Source organism: Saccopteryx leptura, chromosome 5, assembly GCF_036850995.1.
Source record: "Saccopteryx leptura isolate mSacLep1 chromosome 5, mSacLep1_pri_phased_curated, whole genome shotgun sequence".
In the NCBI taxonomy this organism is placed as follows: domain Eukaryota; kingdom Metazoa; phylum Chordata; class Mammalia; order Chiroptera; family Emballonuridae; genus Saccopteryx; species Saccopteryx leptura.
The window spans coordinates 69768332-69791919 of NC_089507.1; the positions used below are offsets into that span (position 1 = coordinate 69768332).

The 23588-nt window shown below is 39.5% G+C and overlaps 1 pseudogene; it reads right to left on the reverse strand.

Moving 5' to 3' along the window:
• Positions 1-3047: 3047 nt before the first annotated feature.
• Positions 3048-23588, reverse strand: part of LOC136405318 (broad substrate specificity ATP-binding cassette transporter ABCG2-like) — a 56083-nt pseudogene continuing 35542 nt past the window's right edge.

The window sequence follows — 23588 nt, forward strand, 5'->3', positions numbered from 1 at the left end:
ACTCACCTGATCAGTGGTGGCGCAATGGATAGAGCATCTACCTACGATGCCAAAACCTAGGTTGGAAACCCTGAGGTCGCCAGCCTGAGTGCGAGCTCATCAATAAGATCCTAAGGTCGCTGGCTTGAGAAAGGGGTCACTGGCTCAGCGGGAGCACCCCAGTCAAGGCATGTATGAGAAGCAATCAATGAACAACTAAAGTGACACAACTACGAGTTGATGCTTCTCATCTCTCTCCCTTCCTGTTTCTTACTACACTTGTCTCTTTTTCTCTTTTGCTTAAAAAAAAAAAAAAAAAAACCAAAACCCCAATAAAACCGTAATACAAAGGGATGATAAGTATGATAGGATATATTTAAATTCTTATTAATATTAAAATAGGTAGTAAAATATTTTTGTCTGTTTTGTTTCTTAACTATATTTTGTGTATGAGGTTATGAGGTATAGCTACATACTCTCTCCACATATATATATATATGATATCATATATATATCATATATATATGATCTCACAGTACTCTGTAATATATTTTTTCCTGTGTGAAGAACACTGTATACAGAGAGCTACAGGTAAGCCTGCTTTATGTAAAAAGAAGGAACTGTACCAAGAACAAAAAAATAGATTAACCCTGATATTTATATATTAATCAGGTGAAGAGAGTGTGTGATAATGTGTTACAATATGATGCATAAGTTAAATGTCATAAAAAGTGAAGAAAAATGTTTCTTAAAGTCCAAACATAAAAATATAAAATGACATGTCCTTGAACTAATGTTGCAACAACATGACAAGACACCTGCTGATGCTAAATGATCCTCCAAAATGACTAGTCACAGGGATCTTCACGCTGGTGATTCTCGGTTCACTTAATACTAAAAAGTATTTATTTTGTTTGTTTGTTTTGCATTTTTCTGAATTGAGAAGCGGGGAGGCAGAGAGACAGACTCCTGCATGTGCCCGACCGGGATCCACCGGGCAAGCCCACTAGGGGGCGATGCTCTGCCCATCTGGGGCGTTGCTCTGTTGTAACTGGAGCCATTCTAATGCCTGAGCGAGGCCATGGAGCCATCCTCAGTGCCCAGGCCAACTTTGCTCCAATGGAACCTTGGCTGCGAGAGGGGGAGAGAGAGAGAGGAAGGAGAGGGGGAGGGGTGGAGAAGCAGATGGGCGCTTCTCCTGTGTGCCCTGGCCAGGAATTGAACCCAGGACTTCCACATGCCAGGCCGACACTGTACCACTGAGCCAACCAGCCAGGGCCAAAAGTATTTACTTTTAAAAACAAAAATTAAATGTGGCTCCTGAACTGGATCCTAGAACAATAAAAGACCATTAGAAGAAAAGTGGTGCCCTGGCTGGTGACCGAGTGGATAGAGCAGGCATGACCAACATATGGCCTGTGGGCCAAATCCAGCCCGCGTAGTGAGTTTATGTGGCCCACAATTAAATTTTTAATATTCTCTGCACGACACACTGTGGAAATGAAATAAGTGGTACTTTTAAATCGTTATATTGAATACATAAACTATGATATCTTCAGTAATCTTCAGCTGAACTTATATTTGTGAACTTTTTCTTTAATGAAATTAAATAAAAGTACAACAAGATCAAGATTGAATGGTTTACATTGGGAGGCTGTGTTAAGAATAGTACTACGTCCCTGGCCGGTTGGCTCAGCGGTAGAGCGTCGGCCTGGCGTGCGGGGGACCCGGGTTCAATTCCCGGCCAGGGCACATAGGAGAACCGCCCGTTTGCTTCTCCAACCCCCCCCCCCCTTCCTCTCTGTCTCTCTTCCCCTCCTGCAGCCGAGGCTCCATTGGAGCAAAGATGGTCCGGGCGCTGGGGATGGCTCCTTGGCCTCTGCCCCAGGCGCTAGAGTGGCTCTGGTCGCGGCAGAGCGACGCCCCAGAGGGGCAGAGCATTGCCCCCAGGTGGGTAGAGTGTCGCCCCTGGTGGGTGTGCTGGGTGGCTCCCGGTCGGGCGCATGCAGGAGTCTGACTGTCTCTCCCCGTTTCCAGCTTCAGAAAAATACATAAATAAATAAATAAATAAATAAATAAATAAGATGTATGTGAGGGAAGAAGAAAACCTGTGTAGGGCCAGTTATGTCATTATAACACAAGTCTAAGATTTGCAGAGCTGAAAAGGATCTTGGAAATTACCGGCTCCTGGCATGGACAGTTCTTGACGAAGGGGCCCTGAAGACAGTGATGCATCAGGGCTCACAGGGCCCAAGCAGCTGCATCTGAGGGAAGTTCCCAGGTGATTCTGATGCACATGCAGATCATAAACCACAGGACAACCCCAGGAAGGGTAAGTCACCAGGTCCTGGCTCTGTACCTACGTCCCATGGCCCAGCCAAGATCCCTGAGATATTCTAATTCCACTACAGAGAAGTCTCAGGAAGTTCTATTAACCTTTTAAGGCCCATCAAAGCTTTTCCCATTATAATGACTTCTTTTTAAGACTTTATTCATTTTAAAAAGGAGGGATAGAAAGAGAGAGAGAGATAATGAGGGAAGGAGCAGGAAGCATCAACTCCCATATGTGCCTTGACCAGGCAAGCTCAGGGTTTTGAACCGGTGACCTCAGTGTCCCAGGTCAACACTTTATCCACTGCACCACCACAGGTCTATAATGATTTTTTTTTACCCTATAAATAATACTGGGTTTTTCCAACATAGTTGAGATTTCATATTTCCACTATAGCGTCAATATATGTTATTATTTATTAAATAATGGCAGGTCATAGGTTTATATCATATTGAAGCTGGAGAGCAACTGACACACCTACTCAGTTTAAAGATAAGGAAACGGCTACCAGATGTTAGTGACTTGTCACGAGTTTCTAGAATTCAATTCTTTTTTAGGTTATTAATTAAACTAGATTTCTCCCATGTGGTTACTGTCTGACTAGATGAACTAATAAGCAGTATGACTTGGGTTTTTTTCATAATTCACTTCATTGTGATTTCTATAATGGTTTCTATTGGAAATAATTCTGGCTGAAAAATATGATGGCAAATAAAAAGATAACAAAAAATCTTAATTGAATACATAAATCAGGTTGATCTTTTTAATGTGTAATAAATCCCTGTAAATTAGAAAAAAATTTTTGTTTTTACTGCAAGACAAAATTTTATTTCTACATCTTCAGAATTAAAACAACAACAATAACAAAATACTCTAAAGGCTACATGACAGAGAAAGGAACTAACAGACTTTGCTCATCTGTGCCAAAGTATTTTAACCTTAATTAAAAAGTCAAATTACCACGGACGTAATTCTTCTTCAGTGGACTTCAGCAGACTCCAGTTTGCACCTAAAAAGTAACTATCTTAGTGTCCTTGTCCATATTCTAGTTTTAGATCAAGATTAGATCCTGTAGTGTAGTGTATTTCTTCTGAATGGTCCAAAACACCATCACTGTCGAGAAGTTCATAATATGGTTCTGTCTCCTTCCTTAATGGTGGATCAAATTTCAGTTGGCCAAAGTGTATCTCTGTGCATGTTTTGTTTTAAGAAAATTTTTTAAGAAATAACAATTTTAGGTAGGCAATTGTAAGGAAGATAACAATCATACAAGCCAGGGCTACATGATTCTGCCACAGGCCCCAAGTTGAGAGGTCGATGCCCTGGTTTCTCAAGAAGTCTTCTCCAGTACATCTGAAATTCAACAGAAAGAGTATGACTTCATTCTCAGCATCTGTCTAATTTGACTCAATATATACGTTATTCCTTTGTTAAAGAACCCCATAGGTTACCAAGTCTTAAACAACTATCACTTCATATATAATAGGTAACAGTCAAGGAGTGCTTACAGTTCTGCTAGACGCCATGCTTAGCAGTAACAACCTGCACATAAGAGTTTAATTAATCCCTAAAACAACCCAACAGGGTCCATATTATATACATTTAAGAAATAAAGAGAATAAAGTTTAAGGAACTTGACCAAGCTCACAGACTCACACTTTGAACTAAGTTGCTACCCTCTCCAGATTCATTTGGTTCCAAATCTATGAAGCGACTTTCTCCAAAAGGCAGAAATGTTTATCAAATAAATGTTCACTTACTCTTGAAGAGGAAAACCTCAGCTTTACCGGATGACATCTAAGGCCTTCACAAACATGACCCAAGTTCTTTATAGAACTCTTTACCCACAGCCAGCCACACAAAAGAATGCAGACTAAGAATTCTAAAACCAGGAAAGAGGTGGCAGGGTTTCCTGACAGCTGCCCTCCATCAGCTCCTGCACTGAGACTGGAATGGGCACGGCCGGTGCTCGGCTACAAGACCTCACCAGGCGGCCCAGGTGTCAGGGAGAGGCCTTGCTGGGAGCTGGAGAAGCACAGGATGGAGGAGCCCTGCCACGGGTAGATCAGCACCTGGTACTAAAGACAACTGGCATAGCCGCCATTATTGTCTGGTACTATTTTTGTACCAGTCTTGGAATGTAGCAGTTCCAAAAAAATGCCATACCCAGATCAAAAGAGAAGGAACGGGATGGGCAAGAAAAGAAAACTTCACTGAGGATTCCTGACAACATAGTTGACCTTTGCACAACGTGGGGGGTTAGGGTGCTGTCACTCGTACAGTCAAAATTCCACATAGAATCTTTGACTCCCCCCAAATTTAACTACCAATAGCTTACGGTTGATAGGAGCCTAATAACAAATCAATTAACACATATTATATATCTTACATTTATTATATACTGCATTCTTATAATACAGTAAGCTAAAAAAAAATTGGTAAGAAAACCATTAGGAAAATAGCTTTACAGCATTTATTGAAAAAAAAAGTCCCCATATAAGTGGATCTGGACAGTTCAAACCTGTGTTATTCAACACCCAATTGTACTTCAAAATAGCCATTTGTGCTGTTATTCAGAATTATTTCTGTTCTAATTGAATGATCATGAGATTTAGGATAGCAGCATTCTCTTTTCTCTCATTAATTAATGTAGCAAATAAAATCATTGACAATCATCAAATTTTACCATATCTTAATTTTGAAAACATCCTTGATTTTTAAAACCCCTTAATTTTATTAAAATATGTATTTCTGTTATGTTGATGTTATGAAAATAAGGGGATTTCCTTCTTAGCTTACTAAAACATGTGTTCCTTCTGTAGAGAATATATCCCTCCATTGGCAGTATTCCAAGTCAGTTTAAAAAACAAAAAAGCTGTGCAGACTTTGATGCCATGACGTCTCCTCAATGCAGGAGGAAGAGACAAGTGCCAGGACCATGCAGGAATACGTTCCCTCTTTTCCCTCTTCTTTCCCTCTTCCCTTTCAGCCCATACGACTGGCTATGGGCTGGGCTCACAGGCAGCCATAAGTTCATGATGCAAACACTTTACAGAATCCACACAGTGCAGATACTGTAAGGCCTTGCTAAAATATAAAAACAGCTCATTTCAAAAGTAAATGTCTTGAAAATTGAATCTCACAACCACAATCAAAACAGCAAAAAAAAATATTTTTAAAAGCCCCCAAAAAACAGCATATAAGAAACATTTCTCCAACTTAAATAGTATACAATGTTGACTATAGTAGAATATCTAGGAGTTGTACCATACTTTCATATATATACATTAGTGAACAACAACTCACTATACAGGTAAGAAAACTTAGTCCCAGAGAGTGGGTGTCCCTGAAAGGACTCATACCAGCTAAGCCCAGGAGCCTTTCCACATCACACCACACAGTGAGCAAACCCATTACGACAGTCAATGCAAACTTACATTGCAGAGCTACAGGTGTCATTTTCTGGGCAGAAGTTTTGTCCTAAAAATTCATTATGCTGCAAAGCCTAAAACACAAGAGGGTGCGGCAAAGGTAAATAGTTTTGGATTTCAAAGTTTCCAAAGACATCACAATTCCATCCTCATAGTTTAAACTCTATTGTTATTTCTGAAAATAATACAGGCTTCATAGTCACAGTCTTTGTCAGACCAGAGCAATTACAATAATTGTTCTGGCAGTCAAGAGCCCTAGGGTTGGAATTTTGCTTTCTAATATAAAGGAAATTAAGTATTTGGCAAAGAGGGAAGACCTCTGGCTATATTATCCCATAGTACCTTCCTCCTCTCTTCCCAATGTTATAACCCCAAAACACTATAATTAAAATGAGACAATGGTATTAATTTTACAATGACTATTGTTAATTTATTGTGACAGCTTTTGTATTGCTCTTGTTTGTTTTAATCAAAAGCAGCTGTAATTCTTGGGAGTTGGAAAGCCAATTATACTATATTAAGACACAGTTTTCCCTGTAGTTTATTAGATTCTAAAGCCAATAACGGCTGTGAATATTAAAGGGTCCTGATTTTTCTAATTTCCTTTGCAGTATAAAAGATATAGTCTAGAAAAAAATATATATGTAGTCTGGGCTCCCATCCTCTCATGGATTCTACATTACACCAAAGCCACCTCCATCTTTTACATCAATTGATCACTCTTCCTCCTTAACTATGAGTTATCTATTCCACCCTTCTCTTCTCTCAGACAAGAGTGTGCCGGGAAAGCCAGCTGAGCATAAAGGTGACCCAAGGCCTTAAAGGAAACTCTCCTTCACCACTCCTAAAGGAAATTCCTGGGAGACCTCCATGGCTCGTGTCTGGGGACATGAGATGGTCAGGCTCCAATCTGGTTGTTCCTAGCTTGGGAACAGCGAACCAGCCATAGGGACAGTTGAGAAAAACTTACCGCAAAGCCGTATCGAGGAATGCTGAAGTACTGAAGCCATGACAGCCAAGGCCCAATTGTTCTGAGATTGACCAACAGCCCTGAAAAAATCTACAAAGAGCAAATACCAACAGTCAGAACTGGTGGAGTGATTCCATGATACACTATGGAGATCACCCTCTTTAAGTCCCCTACAACCTGGTAAACATTTCTGCTAAGGCCAGTTCTTTCCTGAAATTCCTTTCACTACTCTAAAAACTTACCATATCCTCTTTGCATGTGTATTTCTCTCTACAACTAAGGCTATTTATGGTTTTAAAGGAATGACAATATATCTATATTTCATTTAATTAGAAGATCCTTAATTGTCAAGGCTTTTACTTTCTTTGTAACTGCACACAATGGAAGGTCCATAGTCCTGACTGTTCTAATGATACAACCACTATGCGTTCCCACTAACAGACACACCAGAACATGACCTGAGTACCTCATGCCCTTCTATACTTCCACAACACATGTAAGCTTTGTTATTTATAAGGGTTTGCATTCTGTCTCTGTATGACTTTAGGAATAATTAGGGTTTCAGAATGCATGCTTAAAATAACCCAAAGCCTAGACCTAATGTAGCAAACTGCAGCATAAAATATGGCCAATACCTTCATTTAAAGCTACCAAAAGCAGTATTGCCATGAAGACTTCAAGAAGGACTGCTCCAGGAAGAGGTTCATACAAAACTTCTCCTAACTGGCCCTCCAGATGCTAGGAGGGTATCTCAATGGCAATGATGCTGGGGGAAATATTTTTTGAGGTTTTTTTTTTTTAATTTATTTTAGAAAAAGACAAGGAGAGACAGAGAGAGACAAGAAACATCTATTTGTTGTTCCACTTATTTATGCATTTATTGGTTGATTCATGTATGTGCCTTGACCAGAGATCAAACCTGCAACATTGGTGTATCAGGACAACATTCTAATTAACTGAGCTACTTGGCCAGAGAAACATATTTTTTTAACTTGATCTAATCAAGCATTTAGTATATAAAATCTCCCAGTAAAATACAATTTTATGTGTGGTTTTAAAAGTTCCATATATATATATATATATCTCCTATAAATAATAACAATTAATCAGCCTGACCAGTGGTGGCCCAGTGGATAACTGTCAATCTGGGATGTTGATGACCCAGGTTTGAAACCTCGAGGTTGCCAGCTTCAGCGTGGGCTCATCCCGCTTGAGCACGGGCTCACCAGCTTGCGCAAGAGGTCACTGGCTTGAGCCTGGGATCACAGACATGACCTCATTGTGCTGGCTTGAGGTCAAATGTCACTGGCCTGAGCAAGGAGTCACTGGCTTGGCTATTGCTCCCTGGTCAAGACACATATGAAAAGCATCAATGAACAGCTGAAGTGACATAACTATGAACTGATGTTTCTCATCTCTCTCTCTCTCTTCCTCTCTGTCCCTGTCTCTGTCACTCTTTCTGCCTCTCTCTCTCTCACGAGAGATAATAATAATAATTAATCAAAGCATCTAATATAACAAACAAAACTGAAGGACATTTTATTTATTGGATGACATTAAAGGAAATATCCACAAGATTTATCACTGCCAATAATATTTTTAGATTGGTAGTTTCCAATGGTAAGATTGGGCTATTTATCAACTTTTAAAGACATCAACTCTTACTCTGGCAGAGAGGACACGTGTATCAAGTAAGTAGGCTAAGCATTTGTACTTACTTGATGTCATATGGGGAAATGTGCTAGCTCAGCGATTTTCAACCTTTCCCATTTCATGACACATATAAACTTATTACTAAAATTCTGCAGCAAACCAAAAAAACACTATGAAATATATAAAATAAAAATATTATACTTTAGCTGATCTGACAAAAATAGGTATAATTTTGATTCATTCAAACTGGATGGCTATCATTGTGTTGGCTGTTGTGATTTTTTTAAGTTGACAACCTAAGAGGTCAGTGCCCCTGACTAAATAGTCAGGTACTGCATGTCTTAAAAATTCTTGCACCACACCAGCGTGCCTTTTGTAGCACACTGGTTGAAAATCGCTGTGCTAACTGTTCCTTTCACCCGTTCATTTATCTGTGCATGCAATAGTCAAGGGCATGTAAGGTTAGGGTTAATTAACCATTAAACAAACAAACAAAAAAGGTAACCAGAAATATATTGATATAAGAGAATGTCAGATACAGAAGGGAGGGAACCTAATACCATGTGGACTTTGGAAATTTTCAGTATTTTTAAAACACTCCTTTTCAAAATACAGGAGTGACCAAAGATAGACTATCCATGCACATGCTGTTCTATTTCTCATGGAGCTTAGCTTTTCTGTCGGAAAGTATTTGATCCAAATAAACCATCTCAGCCGCTGCGTTAATAAGCCGTCAGTCACTCTTAACACCAGTGCAGAAGTCAGGCAATTAACTTGTCATTATGAGGGAATCCTTCAGCAAAATTTTTCTGGTTTTGAAGTTACCATTTATCAAAGTTTCATTATATGTCATGAAAGAACACCTTTTAAAACCTCATTTGTAACAACATGCTAACTAAAGTGATAGTAACTATATTAGAACAGTAGCAAAAAAAAGGCTGAGGTCAAGAAAAAGTACATTCTCTAATATAAGCTTTATTTTAATATACTGCCCACAAATATAGGAGATATTTTAAAGTGAATATGAAGTGATAAAAAAAAAGCATTTGATTGTTTTTTATTAAACAAGAACATCAGAATAGCAAACAACAAGTCAAAGAAAGGTGTTTGATTATGCAAGTGAGATACAAAACCAACTTTTATTTCATTGGTGAAAATGTACTATCCAAAAGGCTGAAAGTACAGGAGTATCTGCATGTTCCCTGATCCCCTAATTTTTGTGAGCAGTACATGGCTTTCTAAAGCTAAAAGTCCCATTAACAAAATCCTCAAAAACAAGTTTTCGATAACAGATGAATTTGTGGGAAGGAACAAGGGGAAATAATTATGAAGTGCAGTTCCTACTCACCATCATAAACACAAAAGAGATGGTCATGAGAAGTGTTGCTACGGATACCACACTCTGACCTGCTGCTATGGCCAGCGCCATTGAGCTGGCCGAATAAGCCACCATCATAAGGGTAAACATCATGATGAAGAAAGCCTCCACCACTGGCTTCAATCCTTAGGAAAAAAAGATGGGGTGAATCCAACTGCTTAGGTCACTGTGTATCTGGTATTGTTTATGGTGCAAATATTTTGAGAAATGAATATCAAAATGAAAAAAAATTCACCGAGTCACCAATTTCATTCGCCCCCCCCCCCCCCCCCCCCGTTTAACTGTATAGAGTTATCCTTCAGTTTTCTTTTTGTTACTACTGCATGAGCACTTTCTCATGTAACACCTATGCTCCTTATTGTGTAATTAACAATTTCTGAGTGCCTGAGACGGGGAGCTAGAGGCAGCACACCTGGCCAGAACTCTACTGCCTTCTCCCTAAGAAGGAAACTTGTCAAGAGCACATTGTTTTTACCCAGACTTCACCACATGACTCACTGTGTGCTGTCACTGCCTTAGTGAAGAAACTGGGAAGACTAGGATTACATGACCTCCCGTAGGTTCACTACCTGAGAGAGCACTTCTAGTCTCTGAGAGCCTGCGATTGAGGGTGGGGCTAAATGAAGTTTCACGAAACTACCTTATAACTATACTGGCGGGCTACTACAGGTCATACACTCTGAAGATTATGGAACAGCTGTAAGAAGACTAGTCAGGGGACTGAGGATCCAGGTTCCATACCTAATTTTTTTTTTTTTTACAGAGACAGAGAGAGACTCAGAGAGAGGGATAGATAGGGACAGACAGACAGGAACGAAGAGAGATGAGAAGCATCAATCATCAGTTTTTCATTGTGACACCTTAGTTGTTCATTGATTGCTTTCTCATATGTGCCTTGTCCGTGGGGCTACAGCAGACTGAGTAACCCCTTGCTCGAGCCAGTGACCTTGGGTCCAAGCTGGTGAGCTTTGCTCAAACCAGATGAGCACTCGCTCAAGCTGGCAACCTCAGGGTCTCAAACCTGGGTCTTCGCTTCCCAGTTCAATGTTCTACCCACTGCGCCACTGCCTGATCAGGCTGTACCTAATTCTTTAGGACACACCTCTTAATTTGCAAAATGGAAGTTTAAACTTAATCAGTGATTATTCTCCTATAGTGCTTTGTCTATATATATATATGTATATATACTTCTGCTATGTGTGTATGTATACAGTGAAACATGTGAAAATTCCAAAGCAATTAATCTGAGGAGAAGCCTAAACACAATGCACACATGAATCTGTCTACATGTATAGAACAAGTATTTTTATTAAATCAATAAGTCCCAAAAGTTGCTATCTTTCACTATATATATGAATATAAATAGACTGGTAATAAATATCACAGCTCCAGCTCCTCCACCACAGTTTCAAATATTTTATAAATGATTTCCATGTTTGTATATGACACCGTTACTGAGTAGTTTTATTAACAGGTATAAAAGTTAGTTTGGGCAAAGTCTTGCCATAAATGTCCTCAGAAAACAGTTATTTCAGAGTGTGCACAATAGATAAGACACTCCCTTATATCGTGACTTGCTTTGTAGTTTAGAAAACAAAAAACATACTGGAAAAAAGAAATAGCTTCCCCTCACATGCATGACTATAGACATATACTTTTTGTCTTATTGCTTACCTAACAAGAAGTATGTTATACAAGTAAATATAATACTCGGTAACATCCTCATGGGCAGTAAATCAGATAACAGTTTCCCAAAGAAATAAGATGACACTCTGTAGTATCCACTGATATATTCATGTCTAAAAAACAAAATTCATAACATGCATCCCACATTAGTTTAACAGGGCCTAGACTAGATGATTAAACCACTTGCTATATAGATTTCTGCTGACAGCAGGGGTCTTACAAATACAGCTTCTCATATCCTCCAGGTTAACCCCCACCGTCACCTAGTCAGCCTCAGGCAGCCTCTCAGGTGCTCGCCTCCCCTGAGACATCATTCCCAACGAGCTCTGTGAGATGACCCTCTTCTCATTATAGAAATCGCTGTCCACGCCGCCCACTTTGCCCTCAGATCCTCCACTCCAGGTAAACACGTTCTGCATCTCTTCCTTCTCTTTCAACATTGGATCTCCTTGAAAAAGGGCTCTTTAGCAGCTGATTTCAGTGGTGACACAGCTTTGCTTTCTCCTCACTTCTGATCATAAAGAAGGTGGCAATGCTCTTCTCCACGGCCCCCAGCCCAGTGTTGATCACTAAACCCTTTTCACTTCTTCCATTCTTGTGATGAAAGAAAACATACACTCTTCCCTCAATGATCATTCCTTCCGACTGTACATCCCTGTACTCCTGTCAGCTATCAAAGCTGATTTTCTCCCCAATCAAGACCTAGATCCTCCTCCTGTGATCCCAAATTCTTCCACCGAATATCTTCATTTTTTTCCTCTCTACTGATTTCTTTCCTCAAGCAGGTAAATACAGGCAGACATCTTCCAACTTTGAAGAACCCAGGAAACAAACCACCAGCCTTCTGGCTCTTCCCATTCTCCGTCCACTGACAGCCAAGCTCGGTCTGTATTTATTGTCAAATTTACCTCCCCATCTTTAATTTACACTTATCCAGTATTTCTCTTTACAAAGCCCCTCAGACTTTTCTTGTGAAGGTCATCATGACTTCTTATTTACTAAAACAAAAGATCCTTTCAGCCTCTATTGCTTATATTCTCTATAGCATTTGCATTTGCTGACTATGCTCTAATCTTAAAATTGATTTTAGAGAGATGAAAGAGAGAAAGAGAGAAAGGGGGAGGGAAAGAGTGGGAAGCATCAACTCGTAGGAGTTTCTTCTCACTTGTGTTTTGATTGGGCAAGCCTGGTTTTTGAACCAGCAACCTCAGCATTCCACGTTGATGCTTTATCCACTGCGCCACCACAGGTCAGGCATATGCTCTAATCTTTAAATTCCTTTCTTCCTTGGTTTCAGGCCCCACATGCTCATGATTTCCCTCCAAGCCTTGGGCTGCTTTTTCTCAATCAACATTGGTAATCCCCAGGAACCAACCTGTGGTCCAGTTCTCTACGTGGCCAGTTTGACCAATAGCCCTGAGACAGCCCCCTTCCCAGAACAGAGACATGCTCACATAAAGAGCTTCTTCTCAACCACGAAGAGCTCCACGGATGACACACTGCTGAAACACTGGTTGGTCGTCAGGAAGAAGAGCACCCCAGCCCTGCAACGAGGGAAGGGAAACAAAAGCACCACAGTTGATTAAGCATTCTTAGATCACTTTGCTACCTGCTAAACTCTTTCTCAAATGATATCTTACAACACTAAACAACTGTTCAGGTCAAAACTGACAGGGAAGTGTAAGCACCCTCAGTCTCTCCACATTCCAGTGTCTCCACAGTCATCCTCCAGGACTCCATAGAGCACAGTTTGAAAAGCACAGTCCTGAGTTGCCATGGATTGAAGTGTGCCCTCACAAAATCTTTTTGTTGAAGCCCTATCCCTCAATGTGATGATATTTAGAGATGGCATCTTTGGGAGATAATTAAGCTTAGATGAAGTCGTGAGGGTAGGGCCCTCATGATGCTCTCAGAAGTAAAGAGAGAGACCTCAGAGGTCTCTCTGTGCCATGTGAGGACGCAGCAGGAAGGCAGCAAGTCAGAAGAGGGCTCTTATCACAACCCAAACATGTTGGCATCCAAATCTCCAAGGAATAAATTTGTTGTTTAAGCCACGTAGTCAGTGGTTCTTGGTAATGGCAGCCAAGGTGATGATTACAAAGGTTATAAAAATGCTACCACCTTTCATTTTAACTAACAAAAGCACAAGTGCTATCCTAATGTATGAACAGAGAAACAGCCAAATAAAACCTGCAAAGTTTACAACTTCTTTCAGCCACTTTGTCAAAGTTGACTTAAGAAGAAACTAAGACATGAGGAGGCAAATTGAAAGAGTGAAGGGAGCCAGACCAGGTGGTGCTGCAGTGAATAGAGCATCAGCCTGGGAAGCACAGGACCCAGGTTCGAAACCCCGAGAATGGCATAATACATGAGCAAATGTATATCCAATAAGGGGTTAATAGCCAGAATATATAAAGAAGTCTTACAACTCAAAAATAAATATACCAATTAAAAAAACGGGCAAATTACTTGAATAAATATTTCTCCAAAGAAGACATACAAAAGGCATATAGAGGAAAACAAGATGGTGCTGGAGTAGGCAGACGTACCAACAACCACCTCCCAGAACCAAAGTGGATTACAAACTAATTTTAAGAACTATCAACTGGAAAAACCAACTTTGGACTAAACTAAGAGGACTCTTCAACCAAGGAACACTGAAGAAGCCACAACGAGACTGGTAGGAAAAGCAGAAACGCGGAGAGGGCTGCCCAGCTCCCCAGAGCGAACAGCAGCCGGGAGAGACTTGCGTGGCAGGAATTTAGTGTATCCCAAGGTTCTCTTTACCACGCCACAGTCGCAGAGCTCCAGGGAAAAGCACCCTGGTCTCATCTTTCCAGGCAGAGGAGAAGAGAAGTTCCATCTCCACATATGCTGCAGATGGCTTTTCCAGTCTACCTGAATCATTACCAGCTAGAAGCAGCGGTCATTGGGACTTGGACGTGAGCTGCAAAGTATAGAATTGTGACAACAATTACAGTGCCATGCGGACTTTTCCTGGATGTGGACTTTTCCTGGACTCCTGCTCCTTGTGACAGCTCCTAAGAGACTGAACTGGGGTTGTGTTGCATTTGCAGGGATTTGGAATGGTGATGGTGCCAACTTGGACTTGGTGAACATGTTAAGGACACTACTCTTTTATGGATTCTTGCTGTATTGGCCAAGAGTTTGCTTAAAGGCTTTAATCACTGTAAAAAAAAAATAGAAGACTGGATGGAGAGGATGTGGCGCATGTACACCGTGGTGTACTGTTCAGCCATAAGAAATGGTAACATTGGATCATTTACAACAAAATGGTGGGATCTTGATAACATTGTACGGAGTAAGGTGGGTGGGTCAGAAAAAACCGGGAACTGCAGGATTCCATACATTGGTGGGACATAAGGATGAGACTAAGAGACATGGACGACGGGAGTGTGGTGGTTGGGGGGGGGGGGGAAGGTGGGAGAGGGGGAGGGGGAGGGGCACAAAGAAAACTAGATAGAAGGTGACGGAGGATAATCTGACTTTGGTTGATGGGTACGCAACATAATTGAATGACAAGATAACCTGGACATGTTTTCTTTGAATATATGTACCCTGATTTATTGATGTCACCCCATTAAAATTAATAAAAATTTATTTATATAAAAAAAGCTATATAACCATATTAAAATGTGATTCCATGTAGATTTTGATAAAAAGAGAGGAAAATAACTAGAAACGTGTAAAATGGTTAAGTCGGTGACAATACAATTTGTTATACCTGAGCTTTTCTTTTATAACAGTACTCTGGCACTGTGCAGTTTGTAAGTAGAAAGCAAATATAACCGATTTGTGTCACTATAAAAAAAAAGGCATATAACCGTTAACATGAAAAGATATTCAGCATCACTAACCATTAAGGAAATGCAAATCAAAACCACAATGAGATGCCAATTCACACCAATTAGGGTGGCTGCCACAATGAAATAAAAAACAAAACAAAACAGAAATGAAGAAGTGTAGACCTTGTTGGGGAGAAACTGATACCCTTATGCATCACTTCTTGGCCTTTTGGCTATAAGATCAAGCACAGTTATCTGAAACCCTTGTGCCCTGCTGGTAATAATGCAAAATGATGCAGCTGCTATAAGAAATAGGATAGCAGTTCCTCAAAAAAAAAAAAATAATAATAGAATTACCAAATGATCCAGTAACTCCAATTTTGGGTATATATCCAAAAAAATGTAAAAGTGATTCAAAAAGATATTTATTTGTACACCATGTTCATAGCAGCATTATTCACAATAGCCAAACAGTAGAAACAACCATGTCTCTAGGGACTGACAAATAAATAAACAAAATATCACAAAGGAATATTATTTAGTCTTTAAAAGGAAGAAATTATGACACATGCTACAAGGATAAACCTTGAAAATATTATGCTAAGAAAAATAAGCCAGTCCTGAAGGACAAATACTGTATGATCCACGTACATGAGTTACCTAAAGTAGTCAAATTCAGAGACAGAAAGTATAATAGTAGTTTCCAGGGGCTGGGAAGAGAGAATGGGGAGATATTGTTAAATAGGCAGAGATTCACTTTGGGAATATGCAAAAAATGTTCTGGAGTCGGATGGTGGTGATGCTTGTATTGTCAGTAATGTTGGCTTTCATTTCTTGAGTTCAGCAAAGAAAGAACTCAGAGCCAAGAACTCTAGCAGAAGAGTAAGTTTATTTAGTACATAAAGCAAAAGTACACTGGGAGGGAAGATTCAAGAAGGCTGCTCAGAGAGAAGCCTTGACATTTTAGAAAGTCACAGAGGCAGAAGAAGCAAGTCAGCTGGGTATGTGGACTCAGGAAACAAGTTACAGAGGCAAAAGAAAGGGCCTTGGAGACAGATTCAGGGGGTTTGCCCAAGACAAGCTGTTGCTGCCCACTGCTCCCTTTTTGCATGTCCCATGAGGACCCTTATTGCTTAGGAAAAAGCTTAATGGAAAGAAAGATTCATGCCTAAAGAAAGAAGGTATAGGCATGATCTAGAGCAGTGGTAGTCAACCTGGTCCCTACCACCCACTTGTGGGCGTTCTAGCTTTCATGGTGGGCGGTAGCAAAGCAACCAAAGTATGAATAAAAAGATAGATTTAACTATACTAAGTCATTTTATAAAGATTTATTCTGCCAAACTTAGCAAAAATCTGACATAAAGTACTTGGTAAGTAATTATTATTATATGCTTTAACTTGCTGTAACTCTGCTTTATAAATTTTATAAAGTAAAGGTACTTCCCTATTTTATAAATCACCATTACTGTGGAACCGGTGGGTGGTTAGAAAATTTTACTACTAAAAGAGATACAAAAGTGGGCGGTAGGTAGAAAAAGGTTGACTACCCCTGCCCTAGAGAGAGAGCATGTGGTGGGTCCTTAGACTTTGGTTTTTTATCTTTTTCTAAATGCAGGAATTTCAGGGGAAGTCTTAGGGGAGGATCTCAATAGAATATTCATCAGCTTTCCAGGTGTGTCCTTTAATGTGCTGATTCATCAGAATAAACATAAATCATCAGGGTCTGTGGTCTCTACTAATTGGTCAGCATTAGGTAGGGGATCATTGGTCATTGAATCTGGTCCTGATGCCAGTAATGGTTTCATGATATCTGATTTTGCTGCTTTTCTGAGCCTGGAGCTGAAATACAACTGAGGTCTAGATATTATTTCTAATTTAACCAAAACTCTGTCTCTGTGGTCAACAGACCCAAGGCTTTGCTCCTGAGATTATTTGATGCTGATCAGAACTTCATTGTCCTGAAAGCTTAATGCTTAAGAGAGTGGTCATGCAAGGGAGAAGGAGGGAGGTAACTCAGGGTGCTGGGTGAGGCCAGTTCCAATCAGCTATCTGTCTAATTCTCCCCATTCCATTTGTCAGGGAATTTTCCTAGCTTCTTAATTATCCTGCCTCAGTTGCACAACAATGTGAATGTAATTAACGCCACTGAACCAGACACCTAAAGCTGAAGAGGTGGGTAGATTTTATGCTCTGTGTATTTTGTGTATTAACCCTTCCATGCAGCTTTCATCCCACTGACTTATCCTACTCCTCAGTTTGTCCTATACTTATCTGAAATTCAAATTTTTAAAATTTTATTTAGACCATTTTAACGGGGTGACATTGATCAATTAGAGTACATAGATTCAGAGAAAACATCTCCAGATCATTTTGATGTTTGATTATGTTGCATACCCATCACCCACAGTCATACTGTCTTCCGTCATCTTCTATTTGGTTTTCTTTGTGCCCCTCCCCTCCCCTCAACCCCTCCCACTCTCACTGGTAACCACAGTAACCACCACACTCTTGTCCATGTCCATGAGTCTCAATTTTGTGTCCCACCTATGTATGGAATCATACAGTTCTTAGTTTTTTCTGATTTACTTATTTCACTTAGTATAATGTTATCAAGGTCCATCCATCCATGTTGACGTATTTTTAATAATTTTTAATAAATGTTCATAACCTTGGAAAAAGTAACAGCACTTTCTCAAAATTAAGATCCAAATGTACTTACCTATTCTGAATTCCTGTAGGGTCATTTTTTAGATCATAGAAAATGGCACCTATAACGAGTCCCAGGATAACTGTTATGATTATCTTATCAAATAAAAAGAAAAAAGAAAAAAGTTTCAATTAAAGGTAAAAACTTGATACACCATTTATTATTATAATATATATGGCTACATAGCAAATCACTCCATTGAGATAGATACTTTAAATAATTTGGCAAAGACCTTGGGAAAATATAAATCAGTTTATGTTATTACATGTCCTTATAACTTAAAACAAAAAATGACTGTGTGTTGGGGAGACTGAGGGAGAACAGAGTAGACTACTGAAAATGCTAAGTTCCTCCCGGGGCCTCCGGGCACTGCCAGATCAGGGTCCTGCTCAGGTGCGGGGCTGGGAATGCCCTACAGAGTAGGGGAGCAGTGCAAGCATCTAACAAAGTCGTTCACGGAGTAAAATAAAACTCAATGGCTAAGAGTTTTGCTCTAAATTCTCAATCTTGGTACTAGTAAACAAGCATGATTTTATAATATTTCAGTGGGTTCATGTGAAAACGGGATATTTTTACTGTTAACATTAAAAATAAATACAACTTTTAAAGCACACCTAAAATTTATAACACTGGAATTTTGTATGATAAAGAAGTAAGGGTAAGCTGGGGCCCACCCATGTGGTAGGGGGCGGGGAGGCTCCATGCCTCCATGGAAAAGGGCACTGTTGTCACCAAAGCATTCAGCCAGGTGCTTCCATTACCCACTCTCCTGTCACTGCTTCTCCAGCAAGTTCAGCCTGTAGGGCCTGAGGCCCATCGTGGAGAACTAAGCTGCCGCCTCTTTCCCACTCATTCTACCTTCACTTACTTAGTCTGTTTGATGAGTCCTAAAAAGACTAAATAAACATCATTTTTGTTTTTAAGATTGATAAACTGTCTCTTAAGGACACTTCTATAAGCAAAGTTTTAAGGGTTATATTATGCTATAATTTATTATATTTAAGGAAATTCAACTTGTACTTTTAAATTGTAAAAGAGATTTCACATGTGGCGTGGGGGGTGTGATGCGGTGTGTAGACGGTGTATATTGAGTGGGACACTTGAAACCATGTCAGCACAATAAATGTAAAAATTAAAAAGTATATAAAAGCCTGACCACTCGGTGGCGCAGTGGATAGAGCGTCGGACTGGGATGTGGAGGACCCAGGTTCAAGACCCCAAGGTCGCCAACTTGAGCACGGGCTCATCTGGTTTGAGCAAAAAGCTTACCAGCTTGGACCCAAGGTCGCTGGCTTGAGTAATGCATTACTTGGTCTACCGTAGCCCCACGGTCAAGGCACATATGAGAAAGCAATTGATGAACGACTAAGGTGACGCAATGAAAAACTAATGATTGATGCTTCTCATCTCTCTCCATTCCTGTCTGTCTGTCCCTATCTATCCCTCTCTCTGACTCCCTCTCTGTCTCTGAAAAAAAAAAAAAGTATATAAAAAAGGGTAATCAAAAGAAAATATCCTACTATGTATCTTGGAATCTTCAAAATTAAAAAAATTCTCAGTACTACAACTGTGCAGTAGTATCCAGACTTTATATAACTTGTCAAGCACATTTTCCAAATTAGAAAACAGGACCACGATCTGTGATCTGTGAATGTTCGTTTGTGAAGACCACAGTCTGGAAAAAAATATGATTTGAGATGGCTTTAAAAATTCCATTGTTAATAATAAGACAGTAAGAAATTTGAAAAAATCTATTCCCTTGACATATTTTACATTTTATTTACCCTCAGAAAATATTGTACTTTTGTGTCAACAAGCTTTCAAAACAAACGATGATGACCCCATCAACATGTATGCATGAGCATGTATACAAGTCTATAGCTTCACACAGTGTAACTGTATGAGTATTTTGAGTTTTTAAACTGGACACTCCACATACTTTGCTTATTTTACATTTAAACTTGGTATTTTATACTAACATATTATCAGTAATCATTAGGATGTCTCCTAAAATTTTCAAAAGGTTCTAAGAGTATTTTCAAAGTTAGCTTTCAAATATATTGACAAAATGACTGACCTAGCAATATTGTCATCGTTGTACAAAGTGTGTATATTATTCATTCTTATATTAAGAAATAAATAAAAAGACAAAGTAAACACTACACAATCAGCACCCAAAGGGATGTGGTCTGTGTATCTGTGTATCTGGCCTGTTTTGCACAGAATTTTAAAAATTCCATAAATATGGGATTCTCTTTGTTGAAACATATTTCTTAAGTAAGTTCTGAGGGATATTTATGGCCAATACTACAAAAATTAATCCAAAGTCAAATATTTAATATGCTTATAGAAATGATGACACTCCAAGAGATGGGATAATGTTTTCAAATGGATATGGTCAGAAAACCTTTAGCATATTAAATGAATATTAAATCTTACACAGACAATCTATTTAATCTAAGATCTTTCCAACACACCCTCTGGTTAAAATCATTATCTGAAGCAAAGTTTGAATCATATAAACGACTAGTTCAAACCCAAGTACAGCTATCACACTACAAACATAATATTTATAAGCAGGAAGCCATAAAACATTTTTATAGCTAAACATTCAAACACTTAGAGAAGCAAATTACATACATTCAAGTTTAAAAACCCCAAACTAGGGGCCAGAGAGCCAAACAGTACTCATTACCTATTCCTGTCCAGTCCACAACAAGATAACCATGGTTTTACCACTTTTTCAATGGTTGGAAAAAAGGAGAAAAATATTTCTTGCCACATGAAATTTATATAAAACTCAAATTTCAGTGTCCATGAATAGATTAATTGGAGCACAGCCATATATTATTACAGCTGCTTTATCATTAAAATAGTAGAGTTGACAATCTGACACAAAGAACACATGGTTTGCAAAGCCTAAAACTTTATTATCTGATACTTATAAAAAAGGTTTGCCTACTCTTGCTCTAAATTACTATTTCAGGATTTAAACATCTACCTCCCTATCAGATTCTCAGATTTGCTCGGTTCTACCCTTTTTCTATGAGACTGCCAGGGCTCTGAACATTGCTGGAATTCCCTTTGTGGAGCTGAGATCACAGAGGAGGCAGGTAGGCTGGACATGCAACCTGGAGGCACAAGGCCTTGGGTTTGCAGCTAAAGGAAGCTTTGCACCAAAAGATACAGAAATGTGGTTTATTAGGAATAGTTCCATACTCCAGTCGTGCCTTGCCCAGATAATTATAAACCACTTTTAGAGGCAAGAGAAATTAAAGTTAATTTCCAAGTAAAAACTCTTGCATAAATTACACTAAAGAATCAATTCCATTATATCGTCTCACTGTTGACCTGATTCACCAGACTTGTATCCAAATGACATCAAATCCTCTCTAAAAGAATAAAAACTTACTTTTGGTTGATAGTACACAAAAGTGCTCATGTTCTGACAGAAATGCCAAATAAAAAGTACCAAAAATATCTGGAGCACTGAGCAGTACATCTCAAAGTGGGATCTCGGCTCTTGGTATTAATACTTAGAGGACAACAGTCCTGGAGTATGAAAACCATGGTGCCTGTGGTAAGACGTCAGTACTGCTTTGTTAGAGCCCACTACATGTCACCTTTCAGCTCTCAACAGAAATTCACTTATTGATAATAAATAACAAGTTAACAAAAATAAGTGACTAAATTTATTTCCTTAGAAAAGATGGACTAATGAGCAGAAATCCTGGGGTTTTGTATGACAGAGGGTTTGAGAATTACAGAAAAACCACAAAGGAGTAACAATCAACAATATCAACAGAGCCAGCCCAATGACAAAAAGACTGTTATTTCATCCTAATAAAGAGAATTTTAATCTGACAGTGAGTAGCCTGACTTAACAGAAATCAAGGTTGCCTACTACCTCTGTGCTCACTGCAAACTGATTTCGGTGTCTAGTGCTCTCCTGTTAGAATCCCTACGTGGAAGGTCCAGAATAAGGAACAGCATTAGCACACAGGCTCTTCCCTCAGACAGTGGCGGCACCCTCCCACATTCAGTGCATTCACTGCCTTCTCAGTGGAGATTCCTCATCACCTGATTTAAAATTTTTCTTTTTATTTAATTTTTTTTAGAGAGGAGAGAGAGTGAGAGAGAGAGGAGGGGGGGAGGGAGGAGCAGGAAGCATCAACTCCCATATGTGCCTTGACCAGGCAAGCCCAGGGTTTTGAACCGGCGACCTCAGCGTTCCAGGACGAGGCTTTATCCACTGCGCCACCACAGGTCAGGCCCTCATCACCTGATTTAAAATGCAAACCAACCCCTTTTCCCTCTCTCCCTCTTTCCCCTTTCCCTTCAGTGTCTGTCTGTCTTTCTCTTTTCCTTTCTCCATAGCCCTTTTTTCTTCTGCCACGTTTCATTTCTGTGTGAATTTATCAGGTGTCTCTCCTCATAAGAAAGTATGCTCCAGGAGAGCAGGGATGTTGATTTTCACCCATCTTGTTCGCTGCTGTGGACAGCTCCCGAATGCTGCACATGATCAATAGGAACTTATTGAATAAATCAGGAAACGAACATGGGAAGCAACCAGAAAACCACAAACGTGGCTAAACAACTCATTTACTTTACCATTTTGAAGAAAAATTTTTTCTACAAAGATGATCACTTAGATGACCTGACCTCTGGTGGCGCAGTGGATAAAGCGTTGACCTGGGAACACTGAGGTTGCCGGTTCAAAACCCTGCACTTGTCTGGTCAGGGCACGTATGGGAGTTGATGCTTCCTGCTCCTCCCCTCTTTCTCTCTCTCTCTCTCTCTCTCTCTCTCTCTCTCTCTCTCTCCCCCTCCCTCCTCTCTAAAATGAATAAAAAAAAAATAAAAAGAAATATAGTAAAAAAAAAAAAAAAGAACTTAGAAAAGATGATCACTTAGAACTTGTCTAAATCAATAACAATTATGAATTAGGTAGTCGGAAAAAACACTAACGATTAAGTTATGCATAGTTTAAAAACTTTATTGTTTTATATACTATGTCGATATCCCAAATGGAGTGAGGTGATTGTGGGGGCAGAAGATAAGTATAATTCTACAATACATTGTATCAGAATCTAATCTTTTCACATGAGTTTTCACAGCATCATTGGAAGAATATGTCAGGTTACCTGCGCTATGGAGGCCTGGGGATTACCCAGCAAGTTTTTGAAGGAACGCCTGGAAATCCATCTGAGTTGATGACAGAAGGAGGTGGCATAGGTGATCTCCTTGAAGCTCTCACTCTTCTTCTTTTTCTGAACTCCTGTGAGTTGATCTAATTCAACTTTTGTTTCTCTGAAGAAGGCAGAGTTGCCATAAAACTCAGCTAATTTTTCTATAAGTGGCTTATCTCTCTTAGAAGGCTTTTCAGTCACCTTGGCTTTGGAATAAAAGTGGACAGGGGAAGACATTAAGAAAAATAACTGATTTAGCCCATTTTTCTGTAACCCCTTTCTAAGAATCTTCCCTAATACCTAAATTCTAAAGCTTGGGATAAAAAATTATTAGATCTGTCATTGCTTTATACATTAGAAAAACAAGTGAACTGGCCTCACTACTTCCATAAACTTTTAGACACAGTAAACCCACTGATAACTATAATATTTGCACCCCAATTCTTTTAAAATAAAA